General features: G+C 46.1%; 1 protein-coding gene across 1 annotated transcript in view; it reads left to right on the top strand.

Annotated features, from left to right (window-relative positions):
* The first annotated feature begins 13,400 nt into the window (after positions 1–13,400).
* LOC148044278 (teneurin-4-like) overlaps positions 13,401–25,958 on the top strand; it is a 214,938-nt gene continuing 202,380 nt past the window's right edge. The window contains exon 1 of the mRNA XM_087721015.1: positions 13,401–13,502. The gene's annotated coding sequence lies outside the window, so the exon portion shown is untranslated. The remainder of the gene's footprint in view (positions 13,503–25,958) is intronic.

The raw sequence follows: 25,958 nt of genomic DNA, 5'->3' as shown, positions 1-25,958 counted from the left end.
ACACTTGGAATCCTGCATTCAGTTTTGGTCGCCACGATGTAGAAAAGATGTGAAGACTCTAGAAAGAGTGCAGAGAAGAGCAACAAAGAGGATTAAGGGACTGGAGACTAAAACATATGAAGAACAGTTGCAGGAATTGGTTGTGTCTAGTTTAATGAAAAGAAGGACCAGGGGAGACATGATAGAAGAGTTCCAATATCTCAGGGGCTGCCACAAAGAAGAGGGAGTCAAACTATTCTCCAAAGCACCTGAGGGCAGAACAGGAAGCAATGGGTGGAAATTAATCAAGGAGAGAAGCAACTTAGAATTGAGAAGAAATTTCCTGAGAGTTAGAACAATCAATCAGTGGAACAGTTTCCCTCCAGAAGTTGTGAATGCCCCAACACTGGAAGTCTTTAAGAAGATGCTGGATAGCCATTTGTCTGAAACGGTATAGGGTTTCCTGCCTAGGCAGGGGGTTGGACTAGAAGACCTCCAAGGTCCCTTCCAACTCTGTTATGTCTGACTACAGTGTTGACTGCTCAACCATGTGCTCCGTATCAACTTCTCCTGCTTGTTCTCGTACGCGAGCCAAGGACGACGTACACATTTTCGCCCTTTCACACTTTCCTTGTTGGTGCCCTCTGAAGGGAGAGGGCAGGGGCCTTGCTCCCCAGGATCCCTGCTTGTGGGTTTTGTGTGTGTTTACGTGTTTGCATCACAAAAGGCAGGATGCCGGGAACACCTTGTTCCGCACGGCTTCTGTGATTGTTTCCCTGTTTTGCTCGTCTCCCAACAAAAGCTGCGGCTCTTCCGGGAAAATTGTACAGTCCTTGACCCAAAACATGGCAGCCTATTGATCGCAGCGCATTGTTCCTGGATCCCTGCGTCCCTCTCGCTCTTACCGAGATGCGCATATGTTTCAAAAGAGCCTCTCCTTTAAGTTAATTCGAGTCGGAGTAGTGATTGTGTTGGGGATATGCAGATAACAGAGGGAAGGGTGTTTTTTTTAAAAAAAAAAAAAAAGATTATTGTAGCCTTCGGAGGACGAGCTGATTTGTATCATGAGGAAGGAAGGAGAGTTCCGGGACTAAGAGAAGATGGATTTGCATCTGAGTTCAACCACTGATGTTGTTAGATTTGGGTAATGAAACATCTGCAAGGAAACAGCCAAGCACCAAGGACCCTACAGTTACCCTCCTCCTCCTTCTCCTCCTCCTTCCTCCTCCTTCCTCCTTCTTCTCCTCCTTGCTCCTCCTTCCTCCTTCTCCTCCTCTTTCCTCCTTCTCCTTCCTCCTTCTCCTCCTTCTTCCTTCTCCTCCTCCTTCCTCCTCCCTCCTTCTCCTCCTCCTTCTCCTCCTTCCTCCTTCTCCTCCTTCCTCCTTCTCCTCCTTCCTCCTCCTCCTCCTTCCTTCTCCTCCTTCTCCTTCCTCCTTCTCCTCCTTCCTCCTTCTTCTCCTTCCTCCTCCTTCTCCTTCCTCCTTCTCCTCCTTCCTTCTTCTCCTTCCTCCTCCTCCTTCCTCCTTCTCCTTCCTCCTCCTCCTCCTTCCTTCTCCTCCTTCTCCTTCCTCCTTCTCCTCCTCCTTCCTCCTTCTCCTCCTTCCTCCTCCTTCCTCCTTCTCCTCCTCCTTCTCCTTCCTCCTCCTTCTCCTTCCTCCTTCTCCTCCTTCCTTCTTCTCCTTCCTCCTTCTCCTCCTCCTTCCTCCTCCTCCTTCCTCCTGCTCCTTCCTCCTCCTTCTCCTCCTTCCTGCTCCTCCTTCCTCCTTCTCCTGCATGGAATAAGCACAATGCAAAATTACTGGCTTGACCCTGGCCTCCTGCACATGTTTGCATTAGCAACCTGCTTTTGGTTTAAAACAAGCACATGTCCAGAACACATTCCTGTTTCTTGCAAAGCGTTTTAAAACAGCAGGAAGTGCTCTGCCATGCTTCTGCACCTTTGAACATGTGCTCAAACAACTTTCTTTCATCCCCCTCGGATCCTTTATCAACTTGCACCAGCCAACATCTGCAGGAAAGGTATTGCTCACTGTTTCTTTGGCCAAAGGGCTCCCTCCTACCCCTCCCTCCCTCCCTCCCTCTCTCAGTCTTTGTGGCAGAAGAAATTTGGCTTTTAACAAAAAGGCCCACTGCAGATCCTCCAAACAATGAAAACACACTGTTAGGTAAGCTCCCCGTTGGGAGAGCGAGTGCGTTCAGAGAAGCGTTGTGAGAGTTGTGTTGGAGAACACACAAACCAGCATACAGAGACACTGCAATTTAAATAGGCTTTTACTTTCGTGGAAATAGAGATATCAGAGTCCATCAAGCAGTCCAAGTCAAACACGGATAAGACAGTCAGTCATCAATATATTTCAGTTAAGGGATACTCCAAGTAACATAGTCCAGTATCATATAATCAGTTCAGTACTCAAAGTTTGCTAGCAGTTGCAAAACTTACAATAGCTCACGGCACTTTCTAACAGCCAGCTTCCAAAAACACTCAGATCAGATCAGCCCAGCATCTAACAAATGGAGAACTAACAGTCATTCTGGCTCCCTCTTATGGCTGATTGAGGAAACAGCAACCAATCACATTTTACAGTATGAGTTAAAGAAACAAGTACAACATTGTTACATCGTTTATATATTGCCAACCCAACCGTTAGACTGTATTTCTAACATTCTCCCCATTAAGACCGAGTTTGAGACAAAACTTGAGGATGTGGCATTTATCAGCCGGTGGGATTCAGCCGTTTTGGTCCAGTTTGGGTGAACCGGTTGTTAAATTGCTGGCTGGCCCCGCCCTTCCAGAAGTCCCTGATGTTTATGTTCAGGACCGTAGGAAACTGGAAGAGCAGTTCCTTCGGGGCACATGTGTGTGCCAGAAAGCTGAACTTCTGGTTTCCAGTGTGCGCAATCCGCAGCTGGTCTTTGCTCATGCATGCACGCCGGAAACCAGAAGACCAGGTGACTAGTGCACAGTCCAGAAACCGGAAGCTTAGCTTCCCGGCACGGGCATGCGCGCTGGGGAAATGCTCTCTTGATTTCTGGCGCTCCCGTGTGCGCACACCAGGAAGCTGCTCTTCCAGTTTCTGGTGCTCCCCCGCGCGCACACACACACACACACGCGCTCCCATTTCGGCAGTGCTGAAAAGGTTCGCCAACTCTCTTCTAGCCTCTACATGCGGCCGTACTGAGTTCAAAATCCCGTTACGCAAAAAAGCACCGAATAGAACAGAGTTTTTGTGGGTTGTGGGTTGTTAAGAACTGGAGTCACCTACCCTGGCTTTCTATTTAAGATTTCCTGCATTTACTTATTTATTAAATGCTGGCTGCAAAAGGTTCTCTCTAAAAATAACGCCGTATCCCGGTGGATTGTTCAGTCTTGCTTAAGTTGCTTCTGAGCCGCTCAAAAGTGCTTCCTGTGTGCCACAGTTGGGCACATCACAAATTAAGGGATCAAAATAGATCTCTTGAAGCAGGTTCCTGTCAGTTCTAACCTCTTCTATAGAAGAGGTTCCACAAATCTAACGTGCCGTTTAGAACCGGTTCCAGCTCCCTCACCCTCACCCGTCCGCACATCATCAAAATGAAGCGCGAGAGGAGGAATTCTGGGAGTTGAAGTCCACAAGTCTTAAAGCTGTCAACTTTGAACACCCCTGGGGTTTTTTTTTCCTAAAGGGTTAGGAGTGCAAGGGTCTTGTAACTTGACAGCTTTAAGACTTGCACACTTCAATGCCAGAGTTCCTGAGCCAACATGACTGGAGGAGGAATTCTGGGAGTTGAAGTCCAGAAGTCTTAAAGCTGTCAAGTTTGAACACCCCTGGTGTTTTTTTTCCTAAAGGATTAGGGGTGCAAGAGTCTTGTAACTTAACAGCTTTAAGACTTGCACACTTCAATGCCAGAGTTTCTGAACCAACATGACTGGAGAAGGAATTCTGGGAGTTGAAGTCCACAAGTCTTAAAGCTGCCAACTTTGAACACCCCTGGGGTCTTTTTATCTAAAGGGCTAGGGGTCCAAGGGTCTTGTAACTTGACAGCTTTAAGACTTGCATGCTTCAATGCCAGAGTTCCTGAGCCAACGTGACTGGAGGAGGAATTCTGGGAGTTGAAGTCCAGAAGTCTTAAAGCTGTCAAGTTTGAACACCCCTGGGGTTTTTTTTTTCTAAAGGGTTAGGGGTGCAAGGATCTTATAACTTGACAGCTTTAAGACTTGCGTGCTTCAAATGCCAGAGTTTCTGAGCCAACATTTTGGTAAGTAAGAGCGTTCTTAAGTGAGTTTCATCACATTTTACAAATTGGCCATTCCTATCCAGTCACATGGCTGACAAGCCACTCCCACAAAGCAGGCCACACCTACAGAAGAGGTTCCAAAAAATTTTGAAACCCACCACTGCCTTTAAGGCACCCTTCATATAATGCCGGAGGAGGTCCATCAATTTGATTTTTCTCCCATTGATTAACCCGAAACATTTTAGGCTTTGCCTAAATTTTTAGAGCAAATTCTCCTCCCTTCCGTGTTTTAATGAGAGAGAGAAAAATTAGGGAATTATTCCCAGGAGTTTACAGGTAGTCCTCAACCTATGAGCCCAATTGAGCCCAACATGATCTGCTTTTTAAAATTCTTTTCAAATAGTCATTATATATCTATATATATATACACTTTGAATGAATGACTGATTTATTTCTTTACGGGATTTCCTGGATTGTTGTGTGATGGACCAGAGTCACTTTTTGTGAAACGGGCAGCTGTATAAATTTGTTAGACAGACAGACAGACAGAAGACAGACAGACACTGTATATAAATACGTATGTGTGTGAGAGAGAAAGAGGAGAAAGAGGAAGGGAGGAAGGGAGAAAGAGGGAGGGAGAAAGAAGGAGAGGGAGAGAGAAAGAAAGAGAGAGAAAGGGTATAGGCTGGGAGGAAGCGAGAGAGGGAGGAGAGAAAGAGAAAAAGGGAGAGAGAGAGAGGGAGGGAGGGAGAGGGAGAAAGAAGGAGAGGGAAAGAGAGAAAAAGGAAAGAGCGGGAGGGAGGGAGAAAGAAGGAGAGGGAGAGAGAAAGAAAGAGAGAGAAAGTGATAGGGAGGGAGGGAGCAAGAGAGGGAGGAGAGAAAGGGAGAGAGAGGGAGCAGGAGAGAGAGGGAGAAAGAAGGAGAGGGAAAGAGGGAGAAAGAGGGAGGGAGAAAGAAGGAGAGGGAGAGAGAAAGAAAGAAAGAGAAAGGGATAGGGAGGTAGGGAGGGAGCAAGTTAGGGAGGAGAGAAAGGGAGAGAGAGGGAGCGGGAGAGAGAGGGAGAAAGAAGGAGAGGGAAAGAGAGAGAAAGGGATAGGGAGGGAGGAAGCAAGAGAGGGAGGAGAGAAAGAGAAAGGGAGAGGGAGGGAGAAAGAAGGAGAAGGAGAGAGAGAAAAAAGGGAGAGAGGGAGAGGGAGGGGAAAAGGAATGGGAAAGAAAGAGAGGGGGAGGGAGGGGAGGTTTTTATTCTCAATATTAACTGCTAAGCCATAAAACAGCCTTTTCTGTTGCTGACCTTCAATAAAAAGCTCTCTCTCTCCCTCCCTCCCTCCTCCCCCTCTCTCTCCCTCCCTCTCTCCCTCTCCATCCCTCCCCCCTCTCTCTCCCTCTATCTCTGCAGCAGGAAAATCCTGGGGATGCTAAAATGGGAATCTTAAACCAGAAATATTGCTTTCTTTAAAAAGTGCTTTCAGTCAGACATGAATTAGGACACTCTCTTTAAAAATTCATATCAGGATTACATAAAGAGATGTTGACTCTTCTTCCCTCCTTCTATTCCTGCCTCCTCTGTCTCCTTCCTTCCTTCCTTCCTTCCTTCCTCTCCTTTTCCTTCTCCTTCCACTTCTCCTCCAGCCCCTTTCTTTCTTCCTCTCCTTCCTCTCCTTCTCTTTCCTTCATTCTTTCCACCCTTCTCTCCTTTCCCTCCTTCTCCTTTCTCTTTCTTGCCTTTCTCCTTTCCCCCTTCCTTCCGTTCCTTCTCTCCTTCTCTTTCTCCTTCTTTCCTTCCTTCCTTCCCTCCTTCTCTTTCCTTCTCCTTCCCCTTCTCCTCTTCTCCCTTCCTTTCTTCCCCTCCTTCATTCTTCCTTTCTTCTCATCCTCCTTTCTCTTTCTTGCCTTTCTCCTTTCCCCCTTCCTTCCGTTCCTTCTCTCCTTCTCTTTCTCCTTCTTTCCTTCCTTCCTTCCCTCCTTCTCTTTCCTCCTCCTTCCCCTTCTCCTCTTCTCCCTTCCTTTCTTCCCCTCCTTCATTCTTCCTTTCTTCTCATCCTCCTTTCTCTTTCTTCCCCTTCCCCTTTTCCCCCTTCCTTCCATTGCTTCTCCTCCTCCTCCTTCTCCTCTTCCCCCTCTTTCCTGCTTTCCCCTCCTCCTCCTTCTCGTCCTTTCTCCTCCTTTCCCTTCTCCTCTTCCCCCTTCCTTACTTCCCCTTCTCTTTCTCCTCCTCGTCTCTCACTTTCAATCCCTGCCTTCTCTTTCACCTTAAAACTTTGCAGAAGATAAATTTCCTTAGCAAACATGATGTGATTTTGGCCTTTGCAACTGAAGAGAGAGGAAAAAAATGGGCAAAGGGAAGCATTTGGATCCCTGGACATATTATTGGATGCTTCAGCAACACTAAAAGCTGGGCAATATTTTTGCAGCACAAAGAATGAGGAAACTGACACGATGTCGCAGGTGGACTGGGGTCGACTTTTGCGAATTCATAAATTGTCTGTTTTTCATCTTCCTGCTCCCAGTCTACTCTGTGCCATTGTGTTGAAATGTATTGGCTTTTTTACCCCCAAGAATAGTCCCAAAGCCTCCAATTTTTTGCAAAGTAGTTCTAGGAAAAAAAATTCTCTTTACTGGAGATGTCATTCAAGGCCACCTCTTCCGTGTTGTGGGAAAAAAACACACAGGTGAGGCACCTGGCCGTGTCCTCGGGAGAACGATGGAGACTTTAAAAGCTTTTAACCAGGAAAGTGTTGATGTTTTCACTCAGGGAAGCTGAAAAAAATCTCCTTGCTGTTCCGAGGTGGCGCAGTGGTTAAATGCAGCACTGCAGGCTACTTCAGCTGACTGCAGTTCTGCAGTTCGGCTGTTCAAATCTCACCGGCTCAGGGTTGACTCAGCCTTCCATCCTTCCGAGGTGGGTAAAATGAGGACCCGGATTGTTGTTGGGGGCAATATGCTGACTCTGTAAGGGCTGAAAGCCCTATGAAGCGGTATATAAGTCTCCCAGTTCTCAAGCGATCGGCCCACTGGGGATGGCAGCACCCCATCCCGAAGCTTAACTTTATCCTGCACCCGGATTTAACATGCGAGGCGTGCGCGGACTGATCCGCCTGATTTGGCACCTCGAACGATGAAAACCAAAATAATTCAGAATTAATCAGGGGGCCCAGCGGTGATGCCGCCAGCCTTGCGCCCCGAGGAGAGGCAAGCGGGCTGAAAATTCGCGGGAGCTGCATGCCAACATCAAGAGGTGTTTTCGACATCGAGCGATCTGGGGGTTTGAGCTGCACGATTCATTAAACACACCGCGTATGTGTGTGTGTCTCTCTCGCACACCGAATGGAGCGGGGGGGGGGACGGAAGGGGGGGGCAAAGTCCACCAAAGATGCTAGATGGGTAAGGATGCTAAGCAACCGAAACATAAAAGCCCGTTAAAACGTCTTATTTAAATTAAAGGCAGCAGGAGCAGTTTTGGAAAGAAATGGAACGGTGTTGTTTGTTTTTTTAGACAGGTTTCCTGTGGATTTGATCTCCCCCCCCCCCCCGCGCGACTCAAAGTCCTACGAAGGGTATTCGCCGAGGACTGAAAATGTGGAGTTATTTTGAAAGCGCCTGTCCAGTCCAATGAATTTCAGCTCTTCAAAAGAGCTGGCTTCTAAGACGAATATCAAAATAGCAGAATATCAGAGTAAGGAAATAGAATTGGGAGGGACCTCAGAGGTCTTCTATTCTGACCCCCTGCTCAAGCAGGAAACCCTATACCCGGGGTGGCAAACCCAGAGGTGGGTTCCTACCAGTTTGCACCAGTTCGGTAGAACCGGTTCGTCAAATCTACTGAACCGGTTAGAAGAGGTTCCACCAGTGGACCCGGAAAGCAGGCCACACCTACAGAAGAGGTTCCAAAAATTTTTGAAACCCACCAGACACACAAACACAGACACAGACACAGACACACAGACACAGAGAGAGAGAGACAGAGAGAGAGAGACAGAGAGAGAGAGAGAAGAGAGAGAAGAGAGAAGAGAGAAGAGAGAAAAGAGAAAAGAGAAGGAGAAAGGAAGAAAGAAATAAAGAAATAAAGAAAAAAGAAAGAAAAAGTGAGAGAGATGAAAGAAAAAAAGGGAAAAAAGGATAGAGAGACAAAAGGAAGGAGAGAGAAAGAAAGAAAGAAAGAAAGAAAGAAAGAAAGAAAGAAAGAAAGAAAGAAAGAAAGAAAGAAAGAAAGAAAGAAAACACATGGCCGGCAAGCCACTCCCACCAGGTCACATGGCCAGCAAGCCACTCCCACAAAGGAGGCCACACCCACAGAGTAGGTTTGAAAAAAATTTGAAACCCACCACTGGGCAAACTTATGGCACGCATGCCACAGGTGGCACACGGAGCCATTTGTCGGGGCACGCGAGGCGTTGCCCTGACAAACAGTGGTGGGTTTCAGAGGGGAAAATTGCAGACTACAGGATCCATGTCAGCCTCTGCTTTGCTAATTGCTTTCGGCTGCCATTGAAACGGGGAGGGGGGGCATGGTATTTGGGTGGGGAAAGTATTCAGTACAGGAGTGATTGTAAAAAGGGAGTTTTGTTCTCACCATCTACTGCACATGCTGCAGATAGTGGATTTGCTGCCAAGGCCAACTGTCCGTCATACCAACCTGATGATGCTTTTTGAAGATGTCTCCCACGTGACACCTGAGGGATGTGCGGATTGGACTATGGGATGGGGTCACCAGGGGGGAGGGAGTTGGGTCACATATTGATATCTATGATTACGCGCGCCTTTACCTCAGATCTTGCTTTGCCTATCTACTATCTATCTATCTACTATCTACGGTTCCACCACAAAACCGCGGTAGACTAAAGCGCGCTCGACGAAAGCGCGTACGTGACGTCATCACAGCGCGACGAAAACAGCACGCTGTGAGCGGTAAACTTAAAATTAACGCGTAAATCTAAACCTAACCCCCCCAAACCTAACCCTAAACCTAACCCTAAGCCTAACCCTTAACCTAACCCTAAACCTAACCCTTAACCTAACCCTAAACCTAACCCTAACGCTTAACGTAACCCTAAACCTAACCCTAACCCTAACCCTTACCTTTATGTGAATCGGCTTGCTTTAATATTATTTTAATTTTAATTTAATTTATTTTTAATTTTATTTGTCGCGCTGCTGATGACGTCACGTACACGCTTTAATCGGGCGCGCTTTAGTGGACCGCGGTTTTGTCGTGCCACGCTATCTACTCTGATCTACTATCTACTATTACTATCTACTCATGACCAGTAAAAGTACTCTTAATTCTGCAAAATGGAGCTGAGTGGTTTCTTTCTTGGTTACTGAGGGAGGCTGCCGTGCACCACTCAGGTGATCCTGAGGACACAGATAAAACCTCCAAGTGGCCTCAACGACCCTCTAAAAGGATGCAAATGATCAGCTGTCTGCAAGGAATATCAATCCTTCCCCACCATCCAGTCAGAGCTGAAGAAGCTTCTTGGATGAGAAGTGAAATGTCTTCAGAGAAAAACCAAGAAAGTCCAGTTGCCTCCTGAAAAAGCATTTTTGGGGCATCCATGATTAGTTGCTTTTTTTATATATAAAGCAAGGGGAAAGGTGCCAATTACAATGGCTGGAGATAGGCTTAGGGCGAGGAAAATGAGTTTTAAGGATATTTATTTTTTAAAAAATTGATACCCGTGCGTGCTACCCAATCTCGTCACGTAACCGGCGAAAGCTTAATTCCAGATGTCCTGTAACCGTTCACGGGCTTGCGAAAGAGGGAAGCAATCCTTCCTAATTTTAGCACCCCTATTTATCACATCGTTCACGTCCCCTCCGTTGGAAATTCCATTATGTGCATTTACCCAAGCTGACAATTCAATTACAAACGTTTGCAGACTTTTGCGGAACCAATAAAAAAACAAGATGGTTCGAGTCAGGATTAGGAAGAAAACATATTTATTCGAAGGAAAGGCACAGCCACGGATCAGGGCTGATCGAAGTTACGACGGCACTGAAAAATGTGACCGTTTTTCACACTTACGACCGTTGCAGCACCCCTGGGGTCATGGGATCAAAATTCGGGCCCTTGGCAACTGACGTGTATTTACAAAGGTTGTTGTTCTGACTGAGGCTTCCCGAGAGCATGAAGTAAACTTCTGGTCTCAACAAAAAAAAACCTTTTATTAATTGACTGTGAATTCTGCTCATTCAAATCCAGCAAAGTCTTGGGAGGGAGGATTTACAGTCACAGACCTTATCTGGCTTGGAGAGCTGCCAGGCTGATATCTGTAAAACCTGGCAAGGAGTCTCAGAGAGTCACGAACCAATTAAGCGAACTAATGGTCTCCTGCAAACTCCACTCCCTTTTCGCTCCTCTTTTATTCCCTCTGGGAGGGGCCATTCACCGTCCACCTGTGGCTTTACTCCCAAGTCAACCCCTCTTCTTTATCTGGCTTGGAGAGCTGCCAGACTGATATCTGTAAAACCTGGCAAGGAGTCTCAGAGAGTCACGAACCAATTAAACGAACTAATGGTCTCCTGCAAACTCCACTCCCCTTTTGCTCCTCTTTTATTCCCTCTGGGAATGGGAGGGGCCATTCATCACCCACCTGTGGCCTTACTCCCAAGTCGACCCCTGTTCTTTAGCTGTTCCCTTTGTCTGGCAACTCTGTGCATGCGCACACTGGGAACAGGCTCCAGCTGTTCTTCTGCCTCACTGATCTCCGACTCCGAAGGCTGCTGATAACTGGCGTACGGCTCTGGCCCCCTCTCTGCCTCTGACACAGAGCCCTCATCAGAGCCTTCCCCAGACTCCAGGACTGGCCCATGTCCCTCCCCAACCTCCTCACTCTCCGAATCTCCTGCCAGCTCCGCTGGCAGGCCACAACAGGTTGCCATGTTCCAAGGGTCGTATGATCACCTGATCAATGACTCAACGAGGAAACCAAATTGACTTAACAATCACCTTCCTCATTTAACAACTGCAGTGGTTCACTGAACCATTGGGGCAAGGAAGGTCGTAAAATGGAGCAACACTCACTGAACAAATGTCTCACTTAGCAACAGGCGTTTTGGGCTCAGTTTCGGTTGTAAGTCGAGGACTGTCTGTATCCCGTGCCAGTTGGTTTTGTTCTCGGCTCCCTGAAAGAGAGATGGATAAATAGGAAGGCAAGAGGTGTGCGGTAGAAAATATACATTGGGAAAATGTATACCTCCAGAGAGCGTTTTGCCCTGCGTCCTGCTGCTGGCAACGAGAATTGTATTTTATCTATTTTATTTGTTAATTTGTACTTCCTATTTCTTAACCTCGCGTCTCCTTCATATCTCTTAATATGTAGTTACGTTTAGTGGTTAAGGCACCAGATTAGACAGAATTTTGTTCTGCTTCAGGCATGGAAGCCAACTGGGTGACTTTGGGCCATTAACAAGGGACTGTGAGTTCTAGTGTCATCTTAGCGTTAAAGCTGGTTGGGTGATCTTTAGGCCAATCACCAGGAGACTATGAGTTCTAGTCCCGCCTTAAGCATGGAAGCTGGTTGGGTGACTTTAGGCCAATCACCAGGAGTCTGTGATTCTAGTGTCACCTTAAGTGTGAAAGCTGAGTGACATTTTAGGCCAATCACCAGGAGCATGTGAATTCTAGTCCCACCATAAGCATGAAAGCTGGTTGGGTGATCTTTAGGCCAATTACCAGGAGACTATGAGTTCTAGTCCCGCCTTAAGCATGAAAGCTGGTTGGGTGACTTTAGGCCAATCACCAAGAAACTATGAGTTCTAGTCCCGCCTTAAGCATGAAAGCTGGTTGGGTGACTTTAGGCCAATCACCAGGAGACTATGAGTTCTAGTCCCGCCTTAAGCATGAAAACTGGTTGGGTGACTTTAGGCCAATCACCAGGAGTCTGTGATTCTAATATCACCTTAAGTGTGAAAGCTGAGTGACATTTTAGGCCAATCACCAGGAGCATGTGAATTCTAGTCCCACCATAAGCATGAAAGCTGGTTGAGTGATCTTTAGGCCAATTACCAGGAGACTATGAGTTCTAGTCCCACCTTAAGCATGAAAGCTGGTTGGGTGACTTTAGGCCAATCACCAGGAGTCTGTGATTCTAGTGTCACCTTAAGTGTGAAAGCTGAGTGACATTTAGGCCAATCACCAGGAGCATGTGAATTCTAGCCCCGCCTTAAGCATGAAAGCTGTTTGGGTGATCTTTAGGCCAATTACCAGGAGACTATGAGTTCTAGTCCCGCCTTAAGCATGAAAACTGGTTGGGTGACCTTTAGGCCAATCACCAGGAGCCTGTGAGTTCTAGTCCCAACTTAAGCATATCTCTCTCTGTTTTCATGCCGCTTTTCAGCCATTTTCATCCCGTTTTTCATGCCGTTTTTTGCTCATTTTACATTCTTTTTCGTGTTGTTTTTTAGGCTGTTTTCAGTACGTTTTTCAGGATGTTTTTGGCCTGAAAAACAGCCCGAGAAACGGCCTGAAAATAGGCCAAAAATATAGCCCCAAAACAGGCAGTTTTCAGGGCATTTGGGGGCTGTTTTTAGGCTGCTTTCCCGGCCATTTTCATGATTTTTTTTCATGCCGTTATTCAGCCATTTTTTGTGTTGTTTTTTGGGGTGTTTTCAGGCCATTCCTCAGCACGTTTTTGGCCTGAAAAACAGCCCGAAGACTGCCCCAAAAACCTGCCTGAAAACGCCCCCCAGGGCCATCTCCGCCCTTATACCATTTTAGAAAAGTGGCTATACAGTCTTTTCTTAAAAACCTCCGTTTTAAAAAATTGGAAAGTCTGCTTCTTATTCCACAGAATTCCTAATGCAGAATGTCTTTAAAAATCGACATTCTCCTCCCACCCCACCCCACCACCACCACCACCGGCATAAACTTGGCTAATCTAAGATAGGTATTTCTTGCTGGCTTAAATAATCTACTATTTTATTTCTTTGCAAGACTCAAAATATCCTGCTTGGCTTGGCTTGCTCCTGTCCAGTTCTTGTTGATCTCATAATTCATAAACTCAGTGGATTGGTGAGGATGAAGACGGCAAATAATCTTAATATCTAGAAAGTGTTGGCAGCCCAAGGAAATTCATCCTGCTATTTCTCCTCCTAATTAATTGGTTAATTTTGTGTCTCGTTGGCTTGCAAACAGACTGCTGAGTTTTAATTGTTGTGCTTCCCGAGGTTCTAATAATATACATGGCTTTTCTTTCTCAGAATGGTTTTTCGTGCCGCCGTCGAAAGTAGAAGAGGAGGAGATCCCGAGAACAGATCCACAGAGTTTCTAGCCCTCATTGTTCCTGAACCTGCTGTGATGGAGCCAGGTATCTGATTCTTTTGTGAATCTTTGTGAAATGTCTATTCCGTACGAACGCCTTCATTTCTACTAAGGGAAATCTCTCTGGAGGGTATTAAAATTAAAATTGCCAATGGGAAGAAGGAGAACAGGATAACTAATTTGAGAATGTAAGACTTCTAGACGAAGTTCAGAAGTCTTGAATAGTGACACCCTGTTTTCCCGAAAATAAGACCTCCCCAAAAATATTGCAACACAGCAGCAGCCATGAGGTGACCATGCTCACCTCCTGCACCTCAAAAATAATAAGACTTCCCCGAAAATAAGTTCAAGTGCTTATTTCAGAGGTCAAAAGAAAATAGGACCCTGTCTTATTTTCGGGGAAACACGGTGTGTGGGTGTCTGTCTGTCTGTCTGTCTGTCTGTCTGTCTATCTGTCTATCTATCTATCTATCTATCTATCTATCATCTATCTATTTATCTATTATCTATCTATCATTTCTATATATCTATATCTAAATCAATTTTTCTGTTTGTCTCTATATCTCTTTAGCTATGTAATCTATCATGTCAATCTATTTTCTAAATCCATCTATGTCTATTGTGGCACAGTGGTTAGTGTGCAGTACTGTAGGCTAACTCTGCCCACTGCCAGGAGTTCGATCCTGAGCAGCTCCAGGTTGACTCAGTCTTCCATCCTTCCAAGGTCGGTAAAATGGGGACCCAGATTTTGGGGGGCAAGAGGTTGATTCTGTAAACCGCTTAGACGCCTGCAAAGCATCGTGAAGCAGTGTATAAGTCTAAGTGCTAGTTCTACTGGCGTCTCTCCATCCATCCATCCATCCATCCATCCATCCAACCAACCAACCAACTACCCACCCAACTATCTTATATCTATCTACCTTGTTTTCCCCAAAATAAGACCTAACTGGAAAATAAGTCCTAGCATGATTTTTAGGTTGTTCATAATATAAACCCTACCCCCAAAATAAGCCCCAGTTAAGATAGTCAGCCGGACAGATGCATTTAGTACCGTATTCCCCCAAAAATAAGACCTACCCAGAAAATAAATCCTAATGCATCTTTTGGAGCAAAAATTAATATAAGACCCATTCTTATTTTTGGAGAAACACGATATGGGAGAGGATTAGATAAAAGAAGGGGTATAAATATTAAAGAAAGAAGTTTATAAATTGAGACCCTTTGCGAATGATTTGGTTATATTTCTACAGGACCCCAAAAAATAATAATATGGAACATTTGATCAGGAAATTGAATGAGTTTTGGGGACCTGGCCGGTTTTAAAATAAATAAACAGGAAACAACAATGTTGATTAAAAACATGTCATTTCATGACAGTGATGTATTGGGGAAAAAAGTCGGGGTTTAACTTAACAACAGTGGCAAGAAAGTTTGCAAAAGGAGGCCAAATGCGCTTAACAAAGGGGTCGCTTAGGAACAGAAATTTTGGATTCAGTTGTGGCCGTAAGTCCAACTCACTTAACAACCGTGTCCAAAACTTAACAACTGCAGTGCTTCGCTTAACAACAGTGGCAAGAAAGGTTGTAACGTGGGGCCAAATTCGCTTAACGAAGGTCTCGCTTAGGAACAGAAGTTTGGGGCTCGATTTTGGTCATAAGTCGAGGACTACTTGCATCCCCTTTCTTCGCCGATGTTGTTAGTACAAACAAGCTGATAAGTACTCATTAGTTACCTGTTCCTTATCCTCTCAGCGGTACCATGTCGAATTGCCTTCTATGGGCAATTAGAATTAATGCAAACTGCACTTAAAAGGGGAACGCCTGGTTGAATTCCAGATGGGGTCAACATTGTTATCCTTGGTGAATTCAATTACCAGATCCTGAAGAGTTGTGTCTCTTTGTTTCCTGCTTGTTAGTCTGTCCAGCATTATATCAGGTTGCTTTTTCTGCCTGGCATGCTTACGGTTGTTAAAAATACATCTACACCGGCCGTCCTCGACTTACGACCACAGTTGGCCCCAAAATTTATGTGGCTAAGCGAGACATTTGTTCAGCACGTTTTGCCTAATTTTAGGGGTTTTCTCGCCACTTATGAAGCGGATTTAGCTTCCCCACTGCTTGTCTGAAGGCTGCAAAAAGGGGAATCATATGACACACACACACCAGGGACACGGCAACCGTCATAAAAAATGAGTCAGTTGCCAAGCATCCGAATTTAGATCACGAGACCATGGGGATGCTGCAACGGTCGTAAGTGTGAAAAATGGCCATAAGTCACTATTTTCAATGCTGCTGTAACTTTGAACCATCACTAAGTGAACTATTATATGGCAAGGACTTTCTGTACATATATACAGGAATGGGCATATATATAAACACACACACACACACACACACACACACACACAATCTATAATGTGTACATATATAATGTGTATGGCATGTGTTTGTGTGTGTGTGTATGTATGTGTAGGTAGGTAGGTAGAGATAGAGACAGAGATATGAAGAGGTAGGTAAGTAGATGAGAGAGAGAGAGAGAGAGAGAGAGAGAGAGAGATCTGGATGGATGGATAGATGGATAGATGGATGATAGATAGGGAGAGAGAGAGAGAGAGAGAGGGAGGGAGGGAGGAGAGAGAGAGAGAGAGAGAGAGAGAGAGAGAGAGAGAGAGAGAGAGAGAGAGAGAGAGAGAGACAGTGTTAGCAGGGGTGGGTTCCTGCCAGTTCTAACCTCTTCTACAAAAGAGGTTCCACAAATCTACAGTGCCGTTTAGAACCGGTTCCAGCTCCCTCCCCCCGCCCGTCTGCACATCATCAAGATGAAGAGCGAGAGGAGGAATTCTGGGAGTTGAAGTCCACAAACTTAAAGCTGTCAAGTTTGAACACCCCTGGGGGGGGATTTTCTAAAGGGTTAGGGGTGCAAGGGTCTTGTAACTTGATAGCTTTAAGACTTGCGTGCTTCAAATGTCAGAGTTTCTGAGCCAACATTTTGGTTGCTATGCAAGAACGTTGTTAAGTGAGTTTCACCACATTTTACGTTGGCCATGCCCATCCAGTCACATGACTGCCAAGCCACTCCCACCCAGTCACATGGCTGGCAAGCCACTCCCACAAAGCACAGAAGAGGTTCTAAAAAAATTGAAACTCACCACTGATAGATGATAGATAGATAGATAGATAGATAGATAGATAGATAGATAGATAGATAGATAGATAATAGATAGATAGATAGATAGATAGATAGATAGATAGATAGATAGATAGATAGATAGATAGATAGATAGATAGATAGATAGATAGATAGATGATAGATAGATAGATAGATAGATAGATAGATAGATAGATAGATAGATAGATAGATAGATAGATAGATGTGGGTGGGTGGGTGGGTGGGTGGGTGGATGGATGGATGGACGGACGGACGGATGGATGGCTGGGGAATTCTGGGAGTTGAAGTCCACACATCTTAAAGTTGCCAAACTTGGAAAACTTTGCCTTAAAGGTTGATAAAAAGCAGAGACAGGTATTCCTTCCTTTTCCTTTCTCTTGCGTTGTCTTGTCCAAAAGACGTGTTCAACACTGACTCTCAGCAACCATCAAATGCTGTTTCAACTGACAACTTAATACACTCATCCCAACCGTTAGATCTCTTAAATCCCATTTATTTGGTGACCTGTGGACAGAAATCAGAAAGCTGGTATTTCTTTTTGATGGGATCATATTCCTTTCCTGCTGCAAGCAGGCAATCAAAACTCCAATTTTTTTTCTTCTTGTAATGCACAACCTTCATTTTGCGATCACGATTGCCACATTGAGTTTTTGGAGTAATAGGAAGTCCTCGACTTACGATGGCAATTGAGTCCAAAACGTACGTTGCTAAGTGAGGCAGTTGCTAAGTGAGCTTTGCTTCATTTCACCACCTTTCTTGCCCGCAGTTGTTCAGTGAATCACTGCAGTTGCGAAGGTAGTCACACGGTCGTTAAGTGAATCGGGCTTCCCCGTTGACTTTGCTGGTCACAAAAGGGGATCACACGATCCCGGGACATGGCAATCGTCATAAATGTGAGTCAGTTGCCAAGCACCCGAATGTAAATCACGCAACCACAGAGATGTTGCAGCAGTCATAAGTCTGAAAAATGTTATAAGTCACTTTTTTCGGTGCTGTCACTAAACGGATTGTTGTAAGTCGAGGACTGCCCGTCCATGTAACTGTAAACTGGCATGTAACTTTAATAACTAATACATGTGTGTATAAATATGTCTATAAATTTATATCCTGAGAGAATGGGAATTTTCCAGCTGGATGGAAAATATAAACTTAGTTTGGAATGGCCCAATGGTGAGATTCAAATAATTTAACAACCGGTTCTCTGCCCTAATGACCAGCTGGGTAGGCAGGGCTCGGTGGTCATGTGACTGTGTGGGCGTGGCCAACTCGACGTCACTCATGTTGATGGGAGCTTCGCCTTAGCTGTTCCAATGTAATCAGGGTTAACCGGAGAGGCAGTTTCTATAAGCAGGGCAATAAAGATTAGGCTGGAAACAACACTAGAATGTTTCCTTCCTGCCTTCCTTACAGGATTAGCCCTGTAAAGTGGGGAAAAAAACCAAAATGAGATTTCTTCCAACAACCGGTTCTCCGAACAGCTTAGAAAGTTAACAACCAGTTCTCCCGAATAGGTGCGAACCGGCTGAATCCCACCACTGGAATGGCCTTACTTTGTGGGGTCCTTGGTGCTCTCTGAGCTTGGTGATTTTTTTTGCAGACATTTCATTGCTCAATTAGGTACCATCATCAGGGAGGAGGGGGAGGAGGAGGAAGAGGAGGAGGGCTATGGAGGTCCTTAGTGCTCTCTGTTGCAGCCCGCGGAACTGGCACCAGAGTTGGACAGTGAGGAGGTTGGGGAGGAACATGGGCCAGTCCTGGGGGTTGAGGGAAGCTCAGACTGCGTCGGAGGCAGAGAGGGAGTTAGACAGCAGTGAGGCAGAAGAACAGCTGGAGCCTGTTCCCAGTGTGTCCATGCGCAGAGCTGCCAGAAGACAAGAACAACTAAGAAATCAGGGTCGACTTGGGAGTAAAGCCACACCTTGGAGGTGATTGGCCCCTCCCATAGCAAACAATAGAGGAATGAAGGGGGGGGGCTTTTGCAGGAAACAATTCGTTCATGCCGTCATTTCAAGAGTGGAAAGTTCTGTTTGTGACTATAAGAGACTCTGTGCCAAGTTTTGCCTTGCCCTGCGTTTGGAAACTAGTGATCTGGCAACTCGCCAAGCGAGATAAGGTTCGTCTTGATAAATATTCCTCTGAAAGACTGTTTGCTAAGCCTTGCTGACTGTGAATGAAAGGAATTCACAGTCCTGTAAAATAAAAGAGGTTTTGTCGGGACCAAGACTTTGCTTCTTGCTTTTTAAGGAAGTCTGCGTCAGAACATTCTCTGAGCGTGGTGGTTTTCCTGCAGACATTTCATTACCCAACTAGGTACCATCATCAGTACTAGAAGAGAGTGGGGTTTGAGGAGGAAGAAGAGGAGGAGGAGAACTATGGGGTCCTCGGTGCTCTCTGGGCTTGGTGGTTTTCCTGCAGACGTTTCATTACCCAGCTAGCTAATGTCATCAGTCCTTGAAGGGAGTGGGGAGGGGGAGGAGGAATTTCCTGACTGAATAATTAATCAGTGTAACGAATTATCTCCAGAGGTTATGGGTGCTCCATCACTAGAGATTTTCAAGAAGAGAATGGACAACACCTGTCTGAAATGGTATAGAGTTTCCTATAAGAGCCGAGGTGGCGCAGTGGTTAGGGTGCAGTACTGCAGGCCACTTCAGCTGACTGTTATCTGCAGTTCAGCGGTTCTAATCTCACCGGCTCAAGGTTAACTCAGCCTTCCATCCTTCCGAGGTGGGTGAAATGAGGACCCAGACTGTGGGGGTGATATGCTGACTCTGTAAACCGCTTAGAGAGGGCTGAAAGCCCTATGAAGCGGTATATAAGTCTAACTGCTACTGCTATTGCTAAAATCTCACAACTCTCTGCTCTGATCAAGGAGAGATTCAACCTAGAAATAAGGAGACATTTCCTGACAGCAATCAAACCATTGAACAGAAGTTCTGCTATTGCTATTGCTATTGCTATTTCCTGCTAAGCAGGGGGTTGGACTAGAAGATCTCTAAGGTTCCCTTACAACACTGCTATGCTGTTAACACACAATCGTAGTGTTATTTTATTTTTTGCATTCTAGGTTGTGCCGCGGACTGTACTGAGAAGGTCATGAATTATTGAATGAAGTAAAGAGATGAAGTGGCAAGGAAGTGCAATCCTTTTTTTTCTTTTTTCTTTCTTTGTTCTTCCTTTCACCCTGAAACCCCAGGAAACTCGGTCTTAAGGCACAGAATAAGACCCACGTTTCTTCCTGTGAACTTTTCTTTCAGCCGTTCTCTTACCTTCGCAAAAAACCCCGTGGATTTGTTCCTACTTCAAAGCGAAAACTTTCATCTCCCTCTAGATGGGCCGATGTGCGGCTGCTGTCACTTTTATTTTATAACAAAAATTTGGTGGCGCATCCCGTAATCCCAGGTTGTGTTCCCCCCACCCCACCCCGATTCTGGCAGGTTGTAAAACGTCTCCCAAATCCACAGACGCTGCCTTTGGTACAAAAAATTAAAAAAAAAATCAAATCCATCAAGTTCCTTTTGCCTCTCGAATTCTCCCAATGGATTTGGGGATGAAGCTCATACCCAAAGGGGCAGAAGACCAGCTGGAGCCTGTTCCCAGTGTGCGCATGCGCAGAGCTGCCAGGAGAAGGGAACAGCTAAGGAACAAGGGTCGACTCGGAAATAAAGCCACATAGGGAATAAATAGCAATAGCAATAGCAGTTAGACTTATATTCCGCTTCATAGGGCTTTCAGCCCTCTCTAAGCGGTTTAGAGTCAGCATATCGCCCTCCACAGTCTGGGTCCTCATTTCACCCACCTCGGAAGGATGGAAGGCTGAGTCAACCTTGAGCCGGTGAGATTAGAACCGCTGAACTGCCAGAGTTCCTGAGCCAACATGACTGGAGGAGGAATTCTGGGAGTTGAAGTCCACAAGTCTTAAAGCTGTCAAATTTGAACATCCGGGGGGGGGGGGGTTCTAAAGGGTTAGGGGCGCAAGGGTCTTGTAACTTGACAGTTTTAAGACTTGCGTGCTTCAAATGCCAGAGTTCCTGAGCCAACATTTTGGTTCAAGAGCCAAGGTGGCGCAGTGGTTAAATGCAGCACCGCAGGCTACTGCTAGATCAGCAGTTCAGCGGTTCAAATCTCACCGGCTCAGGGTTGACTCAGCCTTCCATCCTTCCGAGGTGGGTAAAATGAGGACCCAGATTGTTGGGGGCAATATGCTGACTCTCTGTAAACCGCTTAGAGAGGCCTGAAAGGCCTATGAAGCGGTATATAAGTCTACTGCTATTGCTATTGCTATTGGTTGCTAAGCAAGAGCGTTGTTAAGTGAGTTTCACCACATTTTACAAGTTGGCCATGCCCACCCAGTCACATGGCTGGGAAGCCACTCCCACTCAGTCACATGGCTAGCAAGCCACTCCCAAAAAGCAGGCCACACCTACAGAAGAGTTTCTAAAAATTTTGAAACCCACCACTGACCGGGGCGCACCGCCTGCAAGCCCCCCACTGGTTGGACTTCTTGTGTTTAGCTCAGAAGAGAAAGCATCTCTCTTCTTCCTGCTTTCCGCCCCAAAGAGAGAGAGGGAGGGAGGGAGGGGAGGAGAGGGAGGGAGGGAGGGAGAGAGAGAGAGAGAGAGAGAGAGAGAGAGAGAGAAATACAATAGATAGAGAAATGCAATAGATAGAGAAATACAATAGATGATAGATGATAGATAGATAGATAGATAGATAGATAGATAGATAGATAGATAGATAGATAGATAGATAGATAGATAGATAGATAGATAGATAGATAGATAGATAGATAGATAGATAGATAGATCTGGGGAGCAGAAGATCCAGCGTGAAAGGCCACCGAAGATTCTCCATTAATTTTTGGCTCTGTAAAAAATAATAATGGAGGGGATGCTTTCTCCTTTGGTGGGCTGCTTTAAGGGCCATCGCTCAATGTCGGCACTTAGCAAGCACGGAGATAGATGTTCTGCGGGATGATCTCTCTTTTCGGCTTGGCCTTTTAGAGTTCTCCGTGGAGTGTCGGGCTGCTGCAACGGAGTCCATCCATCTTTTAGCCAGTCCTCTCTTTCTTTTTCTTCCCCTGCAACCGTTTCGCAGGATGACAGGCTTCGCCAAGGACCCCGAGGATCTGCAGGGGGGTGTTTCCAAAGTAGGAGGGATAAAACTGTGTTACAGGTCTATCCGGAACCCACCTCACCTCTACAAATAGCAACATCAAAATTCACCAGGCCTAGGACTGCTTCTGGAATATTGGAGAGAGAGGATTGATTAAATGTGGTTTAATTAAGGCATCAATCTGGAAAGCTGGAGGCTGTGAGTTCTAGTCCCGCCTTAGGCATGAAAGCCAGCTGGATGACTTTGGGCCAATCGCCAGGAGACTGTGAGTTCTAGTCCCGCCTTAGGCATGAAAGCCAGCTGGATGACTTTGGACCAATCACCAGGAGACTGTGAGTTCTAGTCCCATGTTAGGCATGAAAGCCAACTGGATGACTTTGGATCAATCACCAGGAGAATGTGAGTTCTAGTCCCGCCTTAGGCATGAAAGCCAGCTGGATGACTTTGGGCCAATCGCCAGGAGACAGTGAGTTCTAGTTCCACCTTAGGCATGAAAGTCAGCTGGGTGACGAAAGACCAACTCACCTGATAGATTTGTCGGTGGAAAATAGGAGGAGGTTGATGTGTTATATATATGTTTGCCGCCTTGAGTTATTTGTAAAAAATAATACAAGCCTGATACAAATAACAGAGTAAAAGAGTTGGAAGGGACCTTGGAGGTCTTCTAGTCCAACCCCCTGCCTAGGTGGGAAACCCTATACCATTTTCAGACAAACGGTTATCCAACATCTTCTTAAAGACTTCCAGTGTTGGAGCATCCACAACTTCTGGAGGCAACGTTGTTCCACTGATTCATTGTTCTCACAGTCAGGAAATTAATCCTTGGTTCGATGTTGCTTCAAGTCCCAGAATTTCCCAGCCAGCCTCTTATGACCTTTTCGCCATGGTTGTTAAGCGAATCACTGGACTTCTGAAATGGATTGTCAGAAGGTCACACAAGGCTGGTCTGACAACACAGCAACGCAGTGGTGGGTTCAAGATTCGGTTCCAACCAATACAGTTGGAACGGCCCCGGTGTCCCCCACATGGACCTGTGCAGTGCGCGCTTGCATTGTACTTGCCTACGATGCTTCCACGAGCCTCTGTAATGCTCCAGCTGCTCGGTGAAGTGTTGCACAGGTGTGGTATGCGCCGTGCGCATGGGCAGAAGGCCCAAAAACTTCAAATACCGGTAAGGAGCGCAGGCAGGCGGGTGGGCCCTCCGGAGCACCGTACTGAAACGGTACCCAGTGGTCCGGGCAGGCTCCGGTACGCCCGTACCAGGGCATACTGCCTGCAACCCACCACTGCACGTTTTATTTTAATTGGAATTGAGGATTGAAACTCCTTGCAGGCAGCTGGTCGTTTGCATCCTTTTAGAGGGCCGTTGAGGCCACTTGGAGTTTTATCTGTGTCTCCTCGGGGTCTCTACGGACATTCACCCACGAGCCCAACCACACCCTAGGAATAGATGCAAGCATCCCTTGAAGCATCCAAAGGCAGTTTCTACCATACGTGGAGCTCGGTTAGGACTCTGGGATTGGGGGATCCTCAAACAGGGTTTGACGCCTGGACAGACGTCAGAGAGAGAGAGAAAAGCTACAAATATTTTTTTTCCCCCCTAAGCATTTTTGAAAGTTTCCCTCCGAGTCTGGATTTGTAATCCCTTTTGAAAGAAAGGGGATTAGCCAAAGAATGTCCCGTTGCTTAGCAGTGGAGGCATGGAAAGGAAGAGGCGAGAAAGAGGCCTAAATTGCGTTCAGAAATGTTTTCATCTTCTTGGAATCTCATGTGGGGCTTCGGAATGAGGAATAAATATTTCCTTGGTGGGCCATTGGGGGAGGTGGGTGTGGGTGTTTTTACAGGTATATGTATTTAATAGCAATAGCAATAGCAGTAGACTTATATACTGCTTCATAGGCCTTTCAGGCCTCTCTAAGCGGTTTACAGAGAGTCAGCATATTGCCCCCAACAATCTGGGTCCTCATTTTACCCACCTCGGAAGGATGGAAGGCTGAGTCAACCCTGAGCCGGTGAGATTTGAACCGCTGACCTGCTGATCTAGCAGTAGCCTGCAGTGCTGCATTTAACCACTGCGCCACCTTGGCTCCTATTTAGGTAGGTAGGTAGGTAAAAGAAGATTTTAATCTGCCTTTTAATGGCATATTTTCCCTCCCTCCTCCCACTTTATCTTTCCTTTCCTTCCTTCATTCTTTCCTTCTCCCTCCCACCTACTATTATTCCATCTTTGCTTCTTCCTTCTCTCCTTTATTATTCCTCCCTCCCTCCCTTCTTTCCTTCCTTTCTGCCTTCCTTCTTTGTCATTCCTTCTTCTTTCCTTCCTTCCTTGCTCCCTTCTTTATCCATCCATCCTTTATTCTCCCTCCCTGTCTCCATCCTTCATTATTCCTTCTTGCCTTTCTTCCTCCCTCCTTTCTTCCCTTTCTACCTTTCTTCCCCCTTCTGCCTTCCTTCCTTTGTTCCTCTTTTTCTCCCTTCTTTATCATCCCTCCCTCCTTTTCTTCTCTCTCTCTCCCACCCTCCTTCCTTCGCTTTCTCCCTTTCTTCCCCCTTCTGCCTTCCTTCCTTTGTTCCTTTTTTCATCTGTTCTTTATCATCCTTCCCTCTATCCCTCCTTCCCTCCACCCTTTTCTCCCTTTCTTCGCCATCTGCCTTCCTTCCTTTTTCCTCTTTTCCTCCCTTTATCATCCTTCCCTCTATTCCTCCTTCCCTTCTTCCTTTTCTCTCTTTCTTCCCCATCTGCCTTCCTTCCTCTTTTCCTCCCTTCTTTAGCATCCTTCCCTCCATCCTTCCCTCCTTCCTTCCCTTTCTCCCTTTCTTTCCCCATCTGTCTTCCTTACCTTCGTTCCTCTTTTCCTCCCTTCTTTAGCATCCTTCCCTCCATCCCTCCCTCCTTCCTTCCCTTTCTCCCCCCTTCTCCCTTCCTCCCTTAGTTCCTCTTTTCCTCCTTTCTTTGTCATCTCTCCATCCCTCCCTCCCTCTCTGAGATATTTCCTCACCAGGTTCTTCCATGCCTTCAGTAACAACACAGCTTCTAATTACTGCCTTTCCTGAGAAAATTCAGATTCCTTCCGAGATGGATTTGCCTTAAAAGCATGATCAAACACCAGGGGCTGAGCGCGGGAAGCATTTTATGGCAGTTTTGCACGTCATAAAATGCCGTGTGATCATTTTTATATCATAAAATCTTTTGTAAGATTTGTCAAGTTTCAATTCCAGGAGAGTCCTGGGTTTTCGACTCATTGTGGAAGTTGGCCCATTTGGGTTGGAAAATTGATTGAAAAAACAGCTCACCTGTGATGCACTGTTTTGACCAATTAAAGGCTACGGGAAGAATTTTAGTAGTATATAGATGATAACAACAACAATAACAATAATAATAGAATTACAGGCAATCCTCGACTTGCAAACCATTCATGCAGTGACCGTTGAAAGCTACAACAGCACTGAAAATAGCAATAGCAATAGTAGTTAGACTTATATACCACTTCATAGGGCTTTCAGCCCTCTCTAAGCGGTTTACAGAGTCGGCATATTGCCCCCAACAATCTGGGTCCTCATTTTACCCACCTCGGAAGGATGGAAGGCTGAGTCGACCTTGAGCCGGTGAGATTTGAACCGCCGAGCTGCAGAACTAGCAGTCAGCTGAAGTAGCCTGCAGTACTGCACCCTAACCACTGCGCCACCTCGGCTCTAAAAAAAGTGACGTCTACAGTTTTGCACACAACTGTTGCAGCATCCGCATGGTCATGTGATCAAAACGTGCCCCCACCACCACGACCAAGGTCAAACACACAACCTGATGCGGCCCTCAAATGAAACTGAGTTTGACACCCCTGGGTCAATCCTATTATGTACCCCAAGGCTCCGTTTTAGGCCCAGCACTCTTCAACGTCTTCATCAACAATCCGGATGAGGGGATAAATGGGGAAATCATCATGTAGGCAGGAAAGCCGAGGTGGCGCAGTGGTTAAATGCAGCACTGCAGGCTACTTCAGCTGACTGCAGTTCTGCAGTTCGGCTGTTCAAATCTCACCGATTCAAGGTTGACTCAGCCTTCCATCCTTCCGAGGTGGGTAAAATGAGGACCCGGATTGTTGGGGGCAATATGCTGACTCTGTAAACCGCTTAGTGAGGGCTGAAAGCCCTATGAAGCGGTATATAAGTCTAACTGCTATTGCTATTGCTAAATCCTACACCATCTCAGACAAATAGTTAT

Source organism: Thamnophis sirtalis, unplaced genomic scaffold (genome assembly GCF_051295495.1).
Source record: "Thamnophis sirtalis isolate CommonGarterSnake01/CBP01778 unplaced genomic scaffold, rThaSir2_p1.2 scaffold_8, whole genome shotgun sequence".
Lineage (NCBI taxonomy): Eukaryota > Metazoa > Chordata > Lepidosauria > Squamata > Natricidae > Thamnophis > Thamnophis sirtalis.
Note: the sequence above shows the minus strand (reverse complement) of the source record. Positions and strands in the feature narration are given on the sequence as shown.